We start from the raw sequence: 19,440 nt of genomic DNA on the forward strand, positions 1-19,440 counted from the left end.
TGAATCAACAAATAAATTTTCCATTTAAAAAAATATTCCAAATATCTCCAATTCACCACTCAATAAAAACTTATGAAAATCCTTTCACTTTTTTTTTTCTTTTTATTTAAATAACTAAATCTCAATTTTTATTTGAATCAGCGATATATTAACATAAACCAAATCTCCATTATAAGCCTTCCAAAATATATAGGAGTGGTCTAACAAGGCGGAGGAATTGCCCATCTAAAAGTGGTCGGAATCTGGGAAAAAAATTTCAAAAAATCATGTTTTTGGTGGTAATGGATTCAGCACCATCAAAAACGTCTAGAACACCTAAAGTTTTGAAGTTTAACAACTATAACTTGGATTTACAAAAATCCTCGCTGAATTTTCTTTAAATAAGACCGAAATTTCCATAACTTTCCGGACAACTCCTCCGCCTCATTAAACTACGCGAAATATATATCATAATAACATTTCTCGTACTAAACTTTAAACTATGCCAACAACATTTTATCAATTTTTTTATCTTTTTTTTCTAATTCTTAAAAATAATGTAACCCAAATCTCCACTTTAATCATAAAATATCCTATCCTCAAAAATTGGAAATACAAAATTTCATTTTTTAACTCATGCATGAGGCGGATTGATTAAAAAATAAAAATAAAAACTTCACTTGTGTTAACTCTCATTCATGAGGCCGATTTAAAAAAAAAAAATCAAAGAGTATGTTTTTACCCTTTAAATATCACGTGCCCTTTGTTCGCACAGCCTGTAACAATGAAGACTCGTTTGAGTTCCAAAATGAAATGGACGGTGATCTTTGTCTCCTTCCTCCTCTCGTGGCTCAAACACCTCAATTGCACTCAACAATGTCTATGTGGCAACGCTCTATCACACATCCAATTTGTAACACCACAAACTCAGCTCCAACCATAATCTCTGATACCAACTTAAATAAAGAATTAGAATAGAAATCGGATAAAGCACACAAGAATTTTATTAATTCAGAGAAATACCCAAAACTGATTGGGCAATACCACCATAATCTCTGATACCAACTTAAATAAAGAATCAGAATAGAAATCGGATAAAACACACAAGAATTTTATTAATTCAGAGAAATGCCCAAAACTGATTGCACAATACATCAAAACTGATTGCACAATACATCACTCGATACCACATACACTCACATATTTAACTACAAGTGGTTGATGTTGAACCCAATGAGTTTAACATACTCTAGAACATTCAAGACCCTAGTTTTACATATTGTGGAGAGTTTTACACAATATAAGATATTCTCATGAATTCTACATAATCCAGAATATTTTATTTCTCTATTAACTCTAAGTATATATTATAAAGATATTTACAATTTTTTTTAAATTTAAGTAAAATTGACTAAAACATGTTTTATTTAAATTACTCGCACAAAAATTATTTGAACTAAAGTAAAAAGGTAGATGGAATTAAACCATTGTTTAATGGAATCAATGCTAGATGAGGCCGATTTCATGGTTTCAAGGAGGGAAGAACTAATCTTCTTTGGAAAAAATAATCCCAAATTATTTTGGAAGGAGCTCCAACCGAGAAAGATACAAACTTGAAATAGTATTACAACTTCTAAATGATTTGACTATGCAAGACAACTCTATGAGCCGGATCCCAAGGTTGACCCTCCCCTCTTGGTCAATACTGATACTGAACTCTTCACGATGCAAGAGGTAGATATGGGTATCAAGAAGTTGGGTGTTGGAAAAACAAGAGTTCGCTAAACTCCAAGAAGAATATCTAAAGTGGGGCTCAATGAGTCTTGCACCTCACATTACAAAAATTTTCAACAACATCATACAACAAGAGCTCCCCACAGATTGGACAACTAGTCTGGAAATGCCTCTTTTCAAGAGCAGTGACATCAATAATCCCTCTAATTATATGACCATCATGATAAACCCTTTGTTTGCAAAGCTATTTGGAAGCATGCTAGCAAATAAAATTAGCAAGTGGGCAGAAATAAGAGATAAGCGTGCTAAAGGGCAAACACGTTTTAGGCCTAAACATTCCACAGTTGATCATTGTATAACTTTAAGGCACATCATTGAAAAAGTTTGGGAGAAAAAGGAAGAAGTATTTTGTTGCTTTGTTGATTTCAGAAAAGTGTTTGAAACGGTTCCTAGGGATAATCTTTGGCAGAAAATGGAGGAACTTGGGGTTCCTAAAAAATTGAGAGCAATTGTGCATAGGCTGTATGAAGAGGTGAAAGTCAAAATTAAAACTTCAACAGAAATTTCTGAAAGTTTTAGAAGCGATATCGGGGTCAAGCAAGGTTTCCTATTGTCTCCTACCCTTTTTGGTTTATATATCGACAAGATTGAGGAGTGGTTAAATTCGCAAGGGGGTGATGGTATCTATTTGGGCAAGTTTGTTATAAGGCTTCTTTTGTATGCAAATGACCTTATTATGATTTCTAAATCGGTTATTGGTTTGCAAGAGCACTTACTATCCCTTGAGCATTTTTGTAGAAGTGTGGGGATGCAAGTCAATATCAACAAAACGAAAGTAGTGGTTTTCTTTAAAAAAAATAAACATAACCAACATAAGTTCTGCTTTGAAGGGAACATTCTAGAAGAAGTTGTGGATTACAAATACCTCAAAATTGACTTCAACAAAGATCTAAGCTAGGATGGTTGTAGAAAGAAAAAAACTTTGGGGGGTTGGAAAGCATTTTATGCTTTTCAAAATAGGTGTAGAGAGGCAGAGTTATGGGACTGGAAAATTACTCAAACTCTTTTTGGGCTTCTAGTGATTTTCTATGGTTGTGAACTATGGGCTAGCAGTACATCTGACATGCAGTGGAAACAAATTGAGAAAATTCAAAAGCGTTTGATTACAAACAAATTCAAGATTAAAATTGCAGTCCCTTATGCTATCTTGTTAAATGAAACAGGGGCTGCTACTATTGAAGCACTTGTTATGGTGCGAGTCATAAGGCATTTAAAAAAAATTGAGCAAATGGAAGAGGGTAGATGGCCTCAGGTTGTCTTTAATGACATATTGTGCAACTGAAAAAGGGCTTGGATGCAGAAAAATAGCAAATGGTTTAGTAAATAGGGTATTTTTTTGAACACGTGTCCCATAAACAACAAAGAGATAAAAGCTTTTGTTATGGATAAGTTCCACAAGTGTACTTTGGATAAGGAGCTAGGAAGAAATAAGAAGTACTATATTGAAGTGTTTAATCCCACTCATAGTCATGAACCTAAAGTATACATAGAGGCCAATATCTCTTGGAGAGCCAAAATCCTTATTACTCAGTTAAGAACTAATTCTCATCAACTTTGTTGTGAAAGAGAGCCCTGGAAAAGGTTAAAAGAAGTATGGGAGGAAAGAGTATGCATTTTTTGTTCTTCCAGAAGAGTGGAAACAAAAAAGCATTTCATTTTAGAATGTGAGGCTTTCAAAGACAACAGGGAAAATTATGCAGATGTGTTGACAGCTAGCTCTTCGTATAATCTATTTAGCAAGGGGTTTGTCAAGACGCTTAGAGCATTTATTGTGAGGCTTCACAGAAAAAGGGCTGAATACAAGTAGATGAAGAAGCAATTTGTCCCATAGGCTATCTTTAGCATCGTGGACATTAAAATAATTTTCTTTCTTTCTTTCTATCATATTCTCATGTGAAATTCAAAATAAATGAATAAGTTAAATATATTTTTGTTTTTCTTATTCTCTTTTAATAATATATTGAAAATGTACTTAAAAAATATAGATATTTTTTTCTTTCATTAATTATATACATCATAAATATTATAATATCTATAATAGACAATAATAAAAAATTAAATAATATATTAGTAGTTAATGTAATTATTATTTACAAAATCGATATACTACCATGATGACTTTGATGGCAATTTCCTGACTAATGGCACATTAAAGTAATTTAATGAAACTCCTCCAAAGTCATGATTATTATCAAATAGACACATTATCCACAATTAAAATATGTATATATTTTTAAATAAAACATTATATAAACAAAAATCCAAGACAAAAATACATAAACATTATTGTACAAAAGTTATAGAAAGAGAAAAGGCTCACATTGACTCACATTGTAGATATTGACACCCATGAAGAGAACCCAAGTTCTTGAATCAATTGGCTGGCCATGACACATGAAAAGAAAAAAACAAAATTGTTATATAGTATCTTGGAAAATAAACAACATAAACATGAAAAAAAACAACAATACTTTTAATTCATTTTTAGACTAATTACATTTAACGGAAACTAATTACATCATATCAGTACAAAGTAAATTGGTAGCTAAATTAAACTAATGCCAACTATGCACCCTTGTTTTTATTAAAAAGTCATTAAATTTTCTTATTTTCAAATATTTTTAAATAAATATTAAAAATGTTTAACAATGATTAATAAATTTTTTTTAATGTAAACCCTTAATTGAAATATTTAAAAAAATATATAAAGATAATATATCTCTACATCATTTTATAAAAATGAAATTATAAAAAAAAGTTCTTATTTCGAATTACTTTATTTTTTAAATAATATTTTATTATATCTTTTAATAAAATATTTTATAAAATTTAAACTAAAGTAACAAAGAAGGACGATTTACAAATTTTCATATACATAACACCATGGTAAAAATCAAATCATATTACCAATTTAAAAACATAATATTCAGGATAAGGTTTGTTTTACATCTATCAACTTAGATAGTCAAATACCGTTTAAATTCGTACCAAAATCACCTCAATTTAATTTATCTGCACACCATAGTGTGTGTTGTGCGGTGTGACCGCTCTATCCAGAAAAACCTCTTCGTATTACTAATAGACTAGCAATTGCCCCTAAAGGTGCAAAGATACACCGAAGGTATAGAATATTTGGGAAGATCATCTTGTCAAAAATAGCAATAGCACTCGTGCTAAATACATGCTCATAACTAAATTCTAAGTTCATAATTAAATTTTAGAATTGGAAAACAGTTAGATAATTTCAAAAAGTCTTTAAATAATACAAATACTCATAAATTTTTATTTATAAAATTTACAACTCAATCAATTTAATTACATTCAAAATAATGACTCAAAAAAAAATCTAAATATTATAATCAAAATGTAGAGTTTTAAAATAGTAATCAAGATTTTCACAATTTTACATACCAATATTTCCCAAACAAACAGTTGCAATTCATGCAAACTTTCATTTCTATTATAAGCTTAAACCAAAAATTCTTCATGTTAGCTTAATTTGGAAAACAAAACATAAATTCTTCATGATAGCTTAATCTAAGAAACAAATAAAGGTTGAACCTTATCTTTAATTTGGTTCTACAACTCAACAACACAAACACACTAGAGACATATGTTTTCAACCAACAAGTTAACCCCAACATAAGCAATAGAACATCAACTTCTCAATGTCTATTATCATTGTGATGAAAAATCTGTCACAAGATCTAAATGTAAGGAATCTAAGTTATTTCTTATAGATATCCCTCCATTATGATTAGTTGAGGAAAATTCTAGAGAAATGCATCTCCAAGCTATATCTAACACAAACTACATCTATTAAAATGCCCACTTAAGAGCCTCCTTGTGTGTAATCTGAAATTCCCCTCCATACTTTTTCGTGAATTATAATTCCCTTGACATAGTGAAATTGGTTATTTAAATTGAATGTAACAACACCAATAATTTCATCCATCATTAAATAGTAAAAAAAAAATATTATTAATTCAATACTATACATAATTTAAAATAAAAGTATTGTAAAATATCTTGATAAAATATGAGAATGTAAAATTCCAAATAGAAAGATCTTTCATCAAATAAAATAAGAGATTGTGATATTTAAACCTGATTACAATCTATTTCAATGACTTATATACTCACTTCAAAAAAGTGCATAAATACACATTGAAACTTTTCAATGTCAGTTCACTGCATATAACCATCTCTAATTCTGTAAAACTCACAAATAAGAATCACTAAAACATTATTTTTGATCATTTATCCATTCAATACCATCCAATTTGTATTAAATATTCACCATCCAATTTATATTAAATATTTATCTTAATTTGTAATTGGTTTCTGGAAAAACATTAGTGGCTTTAAAACATCCAATGACTTACCCTCCCATAAAAATCATGATCATGAAATCCCATTAAATGGAACTAGTATTGAAATTGGCAAAATCATGATCAAGAAATCCCATTAATCTATGGAACTAATGTTCAAATTGGCACCTTTACTGTAATCGATTTACATGGAAATATGAAACCTAAAAAAACAAATGAAACACAAAAGAAGTCAGATACATCTGCTACATGTCCTAGAACCAACCCTTCCTCCTTGATGGTCACAGATTTAAAGAAAAAACATGTGTCTGTAATTCATAGGAATTTCTATTGCGTAGCAGAAGCCTCGAGAACATCGTCGATCTCAGTGTGCGCTAAAAATAACAAACAAAATCCTTTCACTTTCTTCTGCCTTGTGAAAAAATACGGGTGATTTGTTGTGGGCATTTTAATTGACTCGTATTCTCTGAAGTTCTTTGTATTTTTTGGAATTGTTTATACTGCCCGTTGCTATAAAAGAAAGACACGTGTGTGGATATTCGTACTTTGCAGATATTTTTTCACCATATTTGGCTCTGCTTGCAGAATGGGATCATCGGTTGGACGGTTTTTGATCCATGCCATAGCTCTCGCATGGCTATGGTTAAACATTTCTGCTATTACGCAGGCTTCCCATGTGATGCATACTATTAACTCAACGAACTCAAGCGTTGAACAACGGTATCGGACAACCTACCATTTTCAACCTCAAAAGAACTGGATGAATGATTTGTATATTCCATCCTATTCAAGTTTGATTTCACATTTAAGTTTTTTGTTTTGGGATTTAAATAGATCTTCTAACTCTCTTTTCGTTTGTGGAGCTAAGGAAAGAACTTTCAAACACAGTTAAGAAATGGAAATTCTTTCAAAACAAAAGGATTTGAGTACAAATACAGAAATGTCGCCCTACCTAATGGCATGTAACTCTGTTGAATCACTACAGAGTAGACTTATCATACTGTCCAAAACAAACACTAAATTTTCTATATTGATAATAATAATAAAATTCAGAACTCCAACATCTTAGAGTTTAAAACAAATACTGAAATACCAGTCCTATGAGCCCTCACAACATTGTTGCTTAATTAATTTAACAATGAAGCATACACAAGACCACTTTTAAAATTCTAAACAAGATACTGAGAACTTCAAATCTTGTTTTGAAACATAAATTAATCACAGGAGGTTCGTCAAAGCCCAGAAGGCTTCAATATCAGCCCCAGATGAATAAAATTCCTATGGTACTATCGAGTGCCGGTTTTCCTCAAATCTGGTCGATCATTCCACAATTTCAAAAATTAACAAAGTTGCCAAAAAGAAAACAAGGTAGAAAATGGAGAACGATGAACAACGGTGGCGATTATCGAGAGCGTGAATGCAACGAGCCAGTTGCACGAGTTCTGTATCGACTTAGTTCTCATCATCAAAGTTTGAAGGTCCCTACCAGGTTCTGTTCGCCATTAGCTAACTAAGCCATACACAACTTCTGCATTTTTATGGTGAATGTGTGCTATAGGCACCTACTGCGGATTCAATAAACAGACTCTTTCCATGACCTCTAACTTTGCGGCACCTTTTGCGTATTTCAATAAACAAACTCTTGCCACGACCTCTCAATTATGATACAGTGGATTTCAACAAACCAATGGTAACACAGTGAAACTCAAGGCTTCGACTCTGAGGAAATATTATGATTATGATAAATCAGACTGTGTGATAAGCCAAATTCTCTTTTGACATTCCATAAAATGTTCCACAAAAAGATGCACGTAACACAAAAATTAAAAAAAATCAATTACAGAGCAGAGTCTCTGATCGGCCGAATAGTACTTAAAAATGGCAGTTAATTGGTATATTTATGAGGTTACAGAACTGGACATATACTTCTGGCTATTGTTTGCATTGACTCTTTCCTTTTTCATTTTCAAATGCCAGTGCTACAAAATATTTCCAAAAGTGCAATGATTCTGAACTTATGCAGATAAAGTATCACAATAAGTTCACATTTATATATGGATTGCCCAAAGTTTATTATTTTCTAAAAACCTATATCACGTGAGTATTTCAATATTTCAAACCAAGGAAGCTTTATTATTCTCTTAAATCGCTATCATTGGGAGTATTTCAATATTGCAAACAATAGGCAAATCCCGTTATTAACGTAGAATAACTTGTGATCTTAAAAATGTTGGTACCAATAAATATCGAGGTGAATTATTCTGTATCTTGGTTTAATCATGTAATTTTGTTTCTACATAGGCACAACTTCAGTGCTTCCAAATATTAAATTAGGTTTACAAATTTAATCACTGGACCCATTTGCATAAATTGGAGATTTTGAGAGAGGGTCTCAAGGTACAGAGGAATTTGAAAGGGCTCTGGAATGTTTACAGTTGTAGGGATTTGGAATGTTTGCAGTTGTATTTGATTCACGAAGATGGGGACAGTGCCATTGGGCATGTTAACTGTGCAGACGAGAGGCCAGTTTTCGTGTTGGGAAACGTTGGACGTGGCATCAATTAACTGTGCAGAGGAGAGGCCAGTTTTCTTGTTGGGAAACGTTGGACGTGGCATCAATTGCATAATATTCTCCTCACTGAGCGCAGTTGTCTCAACTCAGCGTTGCCCACATATTAAAATGGAGTCAAATCAACCCTCAAAAATAATGACAACTGTTTTTCTAATCAACGGTAGAAAATGAAAAGGTAGACGAAAGTCGGTGGTGTTCTCTTTCAAAAGAGAACACCTTCGGTGTAAAAATCCATATATTTTTCTTTCCGGTAAAAAGGATAGATAGACCAAAGACTGGGCTAATGGGAAACGCATGTATAATCTTAAAATACAGAACTAAACTTTTAACTCCTACATACCACTTAAACCAAACCAAGTATAGAATCAACTTAAAATACAGGTCAATAGGAAAGAAGAGCTTAGACCATAGAGGCTTTTTTTCCTTCAAAGTGAAAATCTCTTCATGCTCCGTGCCTATGCTTGGAAAAATATTTTTTTTGTTTATTGATGAACCTAAATTTTGTGGTTTTTTTTGTTTACTTGATATTTAGGTCGATAGGCCTTTTTTTAATCAGGTTTTCGTCTACCTTTCTTGTCTCAGTAATGTGTGCATAGATTTTTGGGGCACCTTTTACTTTCCACTTGACATCTGTCCACACTCCGATGGATCAGAGCGTGCATAGAAGAGGAAACTATTAGGCATTTACGTCTCTGGTTAAAGCTATGTTCCACTTCTCTGTAAAGCTTCTCAGATCAGAGAGTCGTCTGGAGAACCTTTATATTTAAAACAACACTCTCACAGGAGAAATACGCTTCGAGATTTGCAATTTGAAACATCCGAGGAAATTTTTCATCTTTGAAACCCAACTTTCTGCTCCAATTCCGCAAGAATTGGGCAACAAAAATAATCTCACGGGAATCGATGTAACTGGGAACCGTATTTCAAGAACAATACCTCCGGCACTTTTCTCTTCTGGCCAGTTGGAGCCTCTGTTGTTGGGCAACAATTTGTTCGAAAGAGAGATTCCTCTAGAGATTGGGAATTGTCAGAGCTTGAGGCGATTAAGACTGAACCATAACCGTTTGTCCAGTTTCTAATGGCAGAAGTGTCCTCAGACACGTAATTTTATTAATCAGATAAAAGATAATTACATAATTGATTTTGCAAGAGTTTGCACCCGAATAACCGAATACTCTAGCAATGAGCTATTTATAAGCTCCATGTCCTAACTACCTCTAATTATGGATCACTTATTAAATAACAAGTGTCCATTTACAATAAATGCTATTCAAACCAACTAGCTAACAAATCTCCTAAAATAGAGCCTAAGATACAACCATTTTGGAGATTCATATCTTGTTACAACAATATACTAATTCTAAATGTCTCCATTAAATAATTAAACATTCTAGAATAATAATTATTAATTTAATATCTTAAATTAATAATTATTTTATTCTAATTTTATAACCTATGATAAGATTGTATTTTTGGATCATCTAACATTCCCCCCTATGATCCAAAGATACATTACAACAGATACCAAGTTCATCCCTGAACTTAGTAAATTTTATTCTGCCAAGCGGTTTCGTGAAAATGTCGGAGATCTGATCTTCGGAAGGACAATAAATTGGCTTGAGGACATCTTTGGCAATGAGAGATCTGATATGATGATACTTGTTGTCCACATGCTTTGTCTTTGAATGAAAAACTGGGTTCTTGGCAAGTTTGATGGCTGACAGGTTGTCAATGAATAATGATGTAGCTTCTGCCTGAGAAATTCCCAAGTCCTGCAAAATTCGGCGCAACCAAACAATTTCACATGCTGCTTCCCATGCTGAAATGTACTCTGCTTCTGCTGAAGAAGTGGCCACTGTAGCTTGTTTGTTAGACCTCCAAGATACTGCTGCTGACCCCATGTTCATTAAATAATCTGATGTTGATGCTCGATCATCAATACTCCCAGCAAAGTCAGCATCAGAATATCCACCATGTACAAAATTTTAAGTCTTTGTGTAAAGAAGATCAAAATATTTTGTTCCTTGGATATATCGAAGAACTCTTTTGGCTGCATTCCAGTGGTTGTCTCATGGTTGCTGCATAAAACGTGAAAGAATACTGACTGCATAAGATAGATCAGGACGAGTATTTGTCAAATAAATCAAGCTGCCAATCAACTGTCTGCAAGTTGTACTATCCACCTTTTCCCCCCCTTTAAATTTTGAAAGTTTCAAGTTTTGCTCCATGGGGGTGAGAACGGGTTTGCAATCCTGCATGCCAAATCATTGAAGAACCTCTGCTGCATACTTACTCTAAGAAATGAAAATATGATGTGGACGTTGGAAGACTTCAACTCCAAGATAGTAGTGAAGTAATCCCAAATCTGTCATCTTGAAACCTACATGTAACTCCTTTTTCACCTGTGCAATATGATCGTCATGGTTGCCAGTAATGATCAGCTCATCTACATACATAACAAGAATTACCAGATGTTTGCCCTGTTGTCGCACATACAAAGTATCATCAGATTCACTTCGTTGAAAACCAACTTTCTTTAGATATTCATCCATCTTTGCATACCAAGCTCGGGGAGCTTGTTTTAATCCATAGAAAGCCTTGATCAATTTGAAAACTTTATGTTCTTGTCCTTCAACTTCAAAACCTAGTGGTTGGGTCATATACACTTCCTCCTGTAAATCCCCGTTGACAAAAGCACTTTTCACATCCATTTGATGAACTTTCCATCCTTTCTGAGCGGCCAATGCAAGTGTTAATCGAATGGTGTTCCATTTAGCTGTAGGAGCAAAAGTTTCCTCATAATCAATGCCTTCCTGCTGCGCAAAACCTTTTGCGACAAGTCGTGCTTTACACTTTTCAAGTTCTCCCTTTTGATTATACTTAATTTTGTAAACCCATTTGCATCCTATGGGTTTAACATTTGATGGACAATCAACAAGTTTCCAAGTGTTGTTATCAATTATTGCTTGATATTCTTCAACCATAGCCTGTTGCCATTCTTTATGTTTTACTGCTTCTTTGAATGTGGAAGGTTCAATAAAATCATTTGCTATCAAGGCAAAATTGCCTTCACTTCTATGTGCCCTTCTGGTGCCCATTTTATTCTGCTCATCAGGCTTTACATCTTTCAAAAGTTGAACTGCCCATTTCGGTAGTTGGTGCTCACTTGTTTGCGCTTCTGTAAAATCTCCATCATTGTAAAGAGGATTAATATAAACTGATGTTCTTCGTTTAGGTGAAGAGTGTGGAGAATCACTGTCAGAAGAACTGCTGCTGCTTGGAGATGCGGATGAACTGCTAGAAGACCCAGATGATGTTGTTGATGTAGATGGACTGGATGACTCATCTTCAAAGGAAGGAAAATCAAGTTCATACCAATTTGGTGAAGTTGGTTGACTTTGCATTTTTCCATTTCTTTTACTTCCCTTAGTTTCTAACTTGTGAAGAAGATTTTCAATTTCTTCAGCACTCTTACTCTCAGTTTCATAAAAAATGACATCCCTGCTCACAATGAATTTTCCATTGGTCAAAAGACGATACCCTTTCTTCTCATCAGAATAGCCAATCATTGTGCATTTTAAACTTCTTGAGTCAAGCTTAGTTCTTTTTTCTTTCGGAAATAAGGCATAAAATACTGATCCAAAAACTCTAAGATGTTTAACTCGAGGTTTGAAACCAAACCAAGCTTCATAAGGTGTGATTCCGTCTAAAGAAGTAGTTGGAGATCTGTTTCTTAAGTAGACAATTGTATGTATTGCTTCTGCCTAACAAGGTGCGGTTCATTCTTTCAACTACTCCATTTTGCTGTGGAGTGTAAACATTAGTAAGATGTCGTCTTATGCCATTTTCACTGCAATAAGTTTTGAATTCATTTGAAGTGAATTCTCCCCCATTATCCATCTTGAGAGTACCTATCTTTTCTTTAACTTCATTTTCAACAAGTTGGCGAAAAATTTTAAACTTCTCAAATGCTTCTGACTTGTTCTTCAAAAAGTAAACCCAAGTCATTCTACTGAAATCATCAATGAATAGTAAGAAATATTTGCAACCACCAAATGAAGTTTGTAGTGGTCCACAAACATCACTGTGAACTAGTTGTAGCCGCCTGTTTGCACACCATGAACTTGTTGGAAAACTTTCTCAACTTTTTTTGCCATAAATGCAAGCTTCACATTTTGCATTTTCCCTTTTGAAAGTAGGAAGTACTTTAACCATTCCTTGTTTCTGCAATTGAGAAAGACTCTCAAAATTTAAATGTCCATATCTTACATGCCATAGTCTTACAGGTGAAATACCTGTAGTCATTGTCCCTGCAAAATCAAAATGCCTAGGAATAACTGTCCCTTTCATCCGTAATAGTTTTCCATATTCATAACCTGTCATCACTGTTTTCAAGTTCTATTTGACTAAATTAATCTTGACTAAACCATCTTCCATAATCACTTGATGTCCTGCTTGTCGAATCGTGACTAAAGAGAGCAAATTTTTCTTAAAACTTGGTACATACCATACATTGAAATCATTTTTTCTCCAATGCCAGGAAGAAAAACTTTAACTGCTCCTTTTCCATAAGGAGTATGTTTTGTATCATCAGCAAGAAAAATGGAATTAAGTTGGAAATCTTGAAAATTCCAAAAAAAATCACGTTGACAAGTCATGTGCTGAGTTGCCCCTGAATCCAAGATCCAGGCATCTTCATAGTCACTTCTAAGATGGGATGAAAGTTGTGATGCTGGCGAGGAGGTAAAAACATATTCTGAGTTATCTTCATCTTGATCATTTGCAAATTGCGCTGAATGCTGCTGAAACTTGGGAATTTTATTAAGTGAAGTTCGACAATCTTCAGCATAATGGCCAACTTTGTTACATCTTCGACACACAATTTGACTTAAGTCTCTTCCTCTTCCTGAAGATTGTCCTCTGCCTCTGCTTTGACTTCTATGTTGAGATTGTCCTCTACCTTGATTATTATTTCCTTGTCCTTGAAAATTACCTCTTCCTTGGTTGTTTCCTCTACCTTGAAAATTACTCCTTCCTGAGCTGTTGCCTCTGTTAAAGTTGTTTCCTCTGCTTTGGCTTCGACCTCGACTTTGTACATTATGTGCTGCTTGATTTTGATTGCCTTTGCCTCTGCCTTGAGAACTGTCTGCTGATGATTTACTAGTGCTGGCCTCTGTGAGAAAAACATCTTCACCAACTTTCGTCTTCTTCCCAAAGGTTTTATCATGTTGTGTCAACATTTCACAAAGCTCATCAAACTTTAGTTTCTCTAATTTCCCAGTTAATTGTAGAGTCTCCAAAAAATGCGTGTAGGAAGAAGGAAGTCCAGCAATTACAATTGTTACCATAAAACTATCATCTATTGCAGGAAAACCAACATTAATGATTTCCTACCTAATATTCTTAAGTCTTGAGATATATTCAAGAACATCACCTCCCTCAGTTAATTTTTGTTGCAATAATTTTAATTGTAGATCAACTTTCTTTGATTCACGCTGAGTATCAAAGAGGTCTTTAAAAGTTTTCAAAGTAGACCATTCATCTGTAGCATTTTCTATATAGACATACATTTCATCATTCAAAAAAGATTTAATAAGAGCTAAAGCTTTGGCATTCTTAACTTCCCATTTTGCTAGTGTAGTTGCATCTGTGGGTTTATTCGGCTTAATATCTCCATCACATATACCTTGCCCTAATTCATTGTAAATGAGAGTGCTTTCGATGAGACGGTGCCATGTTTTGTAAGATTTTATGCCTTCAAGTTTGTCGGTATCAGAAAACAAATTAATCAACTTAGACATTGTAGTGTTAAGAATTCACACCACGAATCAAGCTCCAAAAAAAAATCAAGATGCGCAACACAACAGCAACACAAGATGCAAAAAACGAACTATTGGGGCTTGGCCTTGACCCTCGAATAGTTGTCAAAATAGGAGAAAATTGATTGAGCTTTGCACTTGGCTCCAGTCAATTTCTCAAATTTTTACAAGGCAACTTTCAAAATTTGACTTTTATAATGGTGCTTTTGCACAATCTAGTAAAAATCCCCCCCCCATCCAAAGTAAAATTACTTTGAGTTACACTTATCCCTTCAAAAAATTACAACTGAAATCCCCTTATTACTCCAAAAATTTACAAATTTCAATTGCACCTTATTTCTCCAAATTACAAATTTCAAAGAAATAAAAAAAACTCATTATTACTCCAAAAATTACAGATCTTATTACTTCACACACAATAAATTAAAAAACACCATATCTCTCCAAAATACAAAAAAAAACTCCTTATCTGTCTGCGTCTTCACTCTTCAATTTAACTTTCGTTTTAACGCCATACCCAACAAAATCAGTTATTTCAAGTCGATACACCAAACAGAATATCGTTCAAACGCGCAAATAGAGCAAATAGGGCTTCAGGAGAAGGTGAAAAAGTATTACAGCAACTTAAAATCCAGAAAATTAAAAGGCTGCTTCAGCCAAACGCTGCATATTCCATGATCGAAAATGCAGCACGCCTAAAAAGCCAAAGCACGGAGGAACAACGATCAACTTCCGATTTATGAACAACGATCACACTGAATTAATGCGTGGAACATCGAGAAACAACGACCAGACTTTTAATTCTCCAATTAATGCGTGGAACAGCGTCTGGTCTATGAACTTGGCCTTGTTGCTCACAAACAACAGTTCTTCTTCACGTTCATTTTTCATGATATAACTTGTCCACCATATAAAAGCACCTGAACAGAGGATCCCCGAGGTTCCGTTTCAGTTTCTTTACCCTTTTCGGAATCTGTATTGCGGGAGCCTGCACAAGCTTTTGTTCCTATGTAAATCTGCTGATCGATCCTCTAGTTTTGCACCAGAATCTTTTGAGGGAAATTAAATATTGTAAAACGTTGTTTTAAAATGCAGACAATGAAATTCGATGCCAATTAAAAACGCTTCAACAAAATCATAATTCAATGCCAATGAAAACGCTGGAATATAACGCTGGTTCTTATTGCTGGAGGATGCAATCTTTTGCTGATCACTTCAATGGAGTTGAGTTTTCCACGATCTGATAGAGCTGGAATCTCCTCCTCAAATCAACTGCAGCATTACTAGAGCTCTGATACCACAATAATGGCATAAGTGTCCTCAGACACGTAATTTTATTAATCAGAAAAAAGATAATTACATAATTGATTTTGCAAGAGTTTACACCCGAACAACCAAACACTCTTGCAATGAGCTATTTATAAGCTCCATGTCCTAACTACCTCTAATTATGGATCACTTATTAAATAACAAGTGTCCATTTACAATAAATGCTATTCAAACCAACTAGCTAACAAATCTCCTAAAATAGAGCCTAAGATACGATCATTTTGGAGAGTCATATCTTGTTACAACAATATACTAATTCTGAATGTCTCCATTAAATAATTAAACATTCTAGAATAATAATTATTAATTTAATATCTTAAATTAATAATTATTTTATTCTAATTTTATAACCTATGATAAGATTGTATTTTTGGATCATCTAACAGTTTTTGGGTTCGAATCTTCACATTGACTATTTGGATATGAAGGATAATGATTTACAAGGTGAAATACCCTCAAGCTTAGGGCGAAGCAAAAAATTGAGCTCCATTGACCTGTCCAAGAAAAGATTGAGCAGTTCTATTCCTCTGAAGTTGGGGCAACTCTCCAATATCGAGCGAATCAATCTCTCTTCTAATAAATTGACGGGCCTGTTGCCTCCAAAACTTGGTGAATGCCATCTTTTGTATTCTGTTGACTTGAGTTTTAACTCACTGAATGGCTCAATGCCAGATTATCTAAGATTAGATATAATAAATAATTCAACAGGGATCCTTTGTTTGCTCAGTTTCTGTGTCCAGTCCCAATCCAGTGTCGAGTCCCAATCCAGAAGCCAGTATTGACAGTAGAATCATCAATACATGTGCGACAGCTTATACCACAAGACGAGTTCCTAATATTTGCTTTAGATGGCTAGTGGGAAAATAGTCAGTTTGAAGATGGAGATATTATCTACTTTCAGAGGGCTCTTGCAATAGATTAGGAGGTTTTCCTGGTGCCTACCAAGCCTCTCGTTGAACAACCAGTTGATGTTGATGTCATCAGATCACACTCAAACTTTGAGGTGGGTCGATGCTAGGGGGAGGCAAATAACCGAATGTTCGATCATGATAAAGACAAATAAATTGCAGTAGGCATGAACACTTTGGAAAGAACAAAATTAAGTATTACATCTCCAACTGTAGTCTTTGAGGACACATATTTCATCTCAGGATAAAGATATTCTTATAACATTGTTACTGGGGTTTATATAGCATGAAAAATAAGGTCTAATAAAGTTACCATTGAAAGAAAAATTGCAATTTATATTACATTGTCGCTCATATTCAATAGACTTTCAACCCCCATTGGATTGGTATAGAAGTTGATCATCATAAAAGAAAAATACAATTTTCTATGTTACAGAAAAATGAACTAGGCATATGGCATGTATTTCCCGTAGCACTTTTGGTGTTGGTGTTTAAATTAAATGATCTTAAATTGAAAAGTGAAATTTTAAGCATTGAAGCTCTTGATGATAGAACACTTTGGTTATGTATGATGAACATGTTGGTAGAATTGCAGGTTTCCGTAAATACTTGGTGATAGAACAAGGAATACAATACCAGAGTTTATATTTCTGGCAAGTCCCAGAATAATCGATGATTCACATTGTTTCATACTTAAATTAACATAATTTCGAGAGGTCAATGAAATCAGAGTTTAATTAATGGAGAGCCCCCGAAAGGCAGTTTAAATATATTATTTTAATTTCAAATTGGTCAATACTTCTAGTTTTTTTTTTTTTTTTTGCTTAACCTATTACTTTATAACATTGTCATAGCCAATTGAACTACTCCCATAGATTCCATTACCTTTATTTTCATAACTATATTATACATCATTTTTTTAAAACTTTTATGAATATGCAAATGTTATTCATTATTCATTATTATAATTTACAAAAATATTTTAATAACTATCCAACCACCAAAATAATCTATTATCAACCCCATAAAAATATATTTTATTAATAATTTTGATACCATCAACTTATTAAACACAACATCTCTGCAAAATCTTTCATATCAACCTTCTCTCAACCATTTTTCAATTCTAAACAACATAAACACTAAGCCAAGAAACTCAACCTACACTAATTGGTTTCACCGATGTTTCAACCATTAATTTTGGAGGAAAGAGGTTTTCTCACACTATAATATAAAATAATAATTCTATAGTGAACATATAATTCTATTGTGAACATAATAATGCTATTATGACTTTATAATCTAATCATTTTAATTGAGTTTAAATGATGGTTTCTAACAATATTTTGTTAGAGATATACCATTTGGCATATGGCATACATATCTGCGAATGCATTCCTCATACCTCATACAATTTTTCTATTTAAAAAATTTATCGGCCTCTTTTGCATCTTTTGGTGCAATTGCTGGTTAATATTTCATTATTGATCTGTGGTGAAATTTGGCGAATCAATCAATTTTTCAACGTTTTTAACTTTGTTGAATCTTTATAAGTTTTAGGGTTATATCGCATTTTTTTGAGGTTTATTTTTTACATGGCCAATATTTAAATTAGCGACATGTTTATTTGTACATTTATGTTTAGAATTACATTAAATTTATAACATAGACCATGATCGTTTTATTGTGCATAAGTACCCTATCAATGCTTTTCTCAATGGATAAACTAAATAAAATATTATCGTTTTAATCAATTCATATATTTATCCCTGTCATATTTGCTAAATTCATATTTATCTTTATCATAGCTAGTATTTAAATGAAAAACATGTTTATTTGCGCATTTATGCTTGGAATTACATTAAATTTATAACATGGACCATGATCACTTTATTGAGCATAAGTAACGTATCGCATGCTTTTCTCAAAGGAAAATTTAAGTAGAATATGAACGATTTAACCGCCACTTCACATATTTATTGCTAAATTCATATTTATCCTTATCATATTGACAAAAGTAAACCTATTTAAGCTATATTACAAGGAAACTTATCTTGGACAAGAAAAAATTCCTTATCAATCATTTTGGCATTTCATTTCGGTGATTTTGGAAGGGGTAACGGGCGGATGCTTTATCAAAGATGGGTTTATTACTGCCTCATCGCTCTGGGCGGATGTAGGTTATTGTGGACAGTGTCTGCCACTTGATCTAGGACTTTTCCATGTTCGGTATATAGTTTTTTCACATTTTGATGCTGTCAATCTGGTATGTTTTTTTATCTGATCCGTCTCGACACTATCTCCATATCTCTCAATGTGGACATTTCGCCTTTCTTTTCTACCATGTTCAGATATCTCTTGCTCTCTATCAACATAGTTGTACATTTATGTTTTTATATGAATTCAGTATCAACTATATAGTTTTTTTCTTGCTGAAAAAAAAAAGGAAATATCACAAATTGGTGGGGACTTGAGGATTTGCTAGACATTCCCAAGATATTTGGAATATATATCAAGGATCTTTTAAATGGATTTTGGGATTTTTTTTCCGAAAATGTTTTATGTAGATTTTGGAGATATTTTGAGTATGTATTTTCAGTTTTGATAATAGATAGTGATGATTATAATATGATTTTTTGCCATCCACTTTTCTACTGTACAGTTAATAGTAATGAGACAATATGATATTTTTGCCTTCCACTTTTTTT

The sequence above is a fragment of the Pinus tabuliformis genome, chromosome 1_1, assembly GCF_031772625.1.
Source record: "Pinus tabuliformis cultivar Carrire ecotype Pingquan chromosome 1_1, CPIR1, whole genome shotgun sequence".
NCBI lineage: Eukaryota > Viridiplantae > Streptophyta > Pinopsida > Pinales > Pinaceae > Pinus > Pinus tabuliformis.